The 2,210-nt window shown below is 31.7% G+C and overlaps 1 non-coding gene across 1 annotated transcript; it reads right to left on the minus strand.

The window, feature by feature from the left end:
* Nucleotides 1-978: 978 nt before the first annotated feature.
* On the minus strand, nucleotides 979-1,142 carry LOC118622064. The gene has a single exon (XR_004957902.1). It is a non-coding gene; the product is annotated as a U1 spliceosomal RNA (small nuclear RNA).
* Nucleotides 1,143-2,210: the final 1,068 nt, after the last annotated feature.

Consider the following 2,210-nt stretch of genomic DNA (forward strand, 5'->3'; position numbering starts at 1 on the left):
CCCCTTGGAGGCGTAAATAATATATAATATATTTTCATTATTATATCCCTTAAGTATTTAAAGAAATTTTTCTCTTTATTTCTCCCCTCTTCTCCCTTGACCTAAAAATATTGTCAGTACTGCCCTGTTAAATATGTTCTTTCAGGAATATGGTATTTATTAGGGCCTCTGATCTATTCCCATGTTGATCAATGTCTCCCTTACAGTTTCACACCAACCCCCACCTTAAATTTTTGGCCCAGAGTTAAACCTACTGCACCTGAAATAAATTGAACCAGTTGAATAAGACTCTAATACCACATGTTTAGGAAGCTTTGGCCAAATGCACTGAGGACTCATAAGATTACATAGTCATGTTTGCAAAAAATTTGGAAATGGCCCCAGGAACCTTATGGGATATATTTATCACATTTTGATTAGCTCCTTTTTATCTTGTCCTTTTTGGGGAATGCTTGCTTATTATGTCATATGCGTTCTCTATGTGTTAAAGAATATTAAGTTTCTAAAGTATATCTAATCAGAGATATTAGTTCCGATAGCAATATGGAATAATATCTTATTTGTTTCTTTCCTAGAGCAGTGGTACAAGATGTACAGGTACATAGGTGGCAGAATTATAAAATTCATATCTGTGTTAGAATCAGAGCAGATAATTAATAAAAATATATGTGTATAAGAATGATTTCTATGACAGATTTTTGAAAAATATGTTTTAGACCATATTTCTCATTACATAGAATTTGACTTGGAAGAATTTATAAAGTGTTTTGTTATTACCTTTAAACTCTAACTTCCAGAGGTATACCATGATCGCAGTTAGTAAATTAAGTATAGTTAAAATTTTAAAAATCTTAAATTACAGTTTTCTTTTAGAAATTATTAAAATATTGAAAATTTCCTTTGAATTTGATAGAATGTTTTATACTTGTCTGTTATTGTTCTGAAGTAAAATTTCAACTTTTTTTTTTTATCTTTTACCAGGGGAGAGCACGAACGCAGTCCCCCACTACCACAAATTGTGCAGTCGAGTTTCCCACATTTGGGGAAATCGCAGGGGTCAGCCCGTCCAGAGTGCAAGGGATAAGCCTCGCCCTGGGGAAACCACCTTCGTGATCATGGTATCTCCCCTGCCAGGTAAGTATTAAAAATTTCAACTTTTAAAAAATAGCAAAAAAAAATCTATTTTGCCATCACTACATTACTAAGGAAAAACTGTTGAGATTTGTAGATGATGAGAAAATGTTTCTCCTTTAATTGCTTACATAGTGTTATTTATTTTGATGTAATTACATTTTATAGACAATGCCACATGCTTTGTCCATGCAATTCTAAAACATCTGGATGAAAAGTGGAAAGTATAGTAACAAACCCAGATGGTTTGTAAATACAAAGCCAAACATCCAGATGGCATCAAGAAGGCAAAGCATGTGGATGACAAATATCAAATCTTTCATTCAGATGTCATGGTGTCATATAGACATCATGTATCAATAAACTCATTTAAGTGAAGACAAAGAATGTGAAACAAGCTAGAGGTCAAAAAGAAAGAGGAAAAAATATGAAAAAAGCATACAGTTAACAGTAAATCAATTTTAACTTTTAACAAAAATAATTTCTAATTGGTCAATTTAAAATGTAACAAAGAGAATCTAAGCAAAAAAAAGACTCAGTTTATTAGATTTACTTTTTAATTGTAATAATCTTTACTGAGTTTTTTTATTTGGGAGAGTTTTCAATACAGCTCACGTGTGCAATAAATGGGTTCAATTAAAAATTGCAGTTGATTCTGATTAAGAGTTGCTTGATCTTTATTATTTCAATATACAGCAGTCCAGAATTGCATCTAGCATGTCACAGTCAATAAACAGACTTCTTTGCTATCTCTGAATAATTAACTTTATCTTTGTCACAGAGAACAAAAAAATGAAAGCAGTATAGACATTATTCGTTTATTCTTAGCATGAGATTCTTATTATTGGTAACCTCTTGTTTGATGTCTTGTGGACTTTTTTTGAAGTTATTTCTGGCAGAAGACCTCATAGTTTCAGCATGATCTCTTTTTTTGTAAGCTCTGAAAGAAATGTGAGAAAGAAAGGCAGTATGAATATGTAGAAATAGTATTTAAATAACGACTTACTGCATGTGTATTCTTTCTAAACCACTGAGATAGGTAAAGTACTGAACAAACCTCTCACCTTTCAAATAGTTTC

Source organism: Molossus molossus, unplaced genomic scaffold (genome assembly GCF_014108415.1).
Source record: "Molossus molossus isolate mMolMol1 unplaced genomic scaffold, mMolMol1.p scaffold_m16_p_8, whole genome shotgun sequence".
Classification (NCBI taxonomy): Eukaryota; Metazoa; Chordata; class Mammalia; order Chiroptera; family Molossidae; genus Molossus; species Molossus molossus.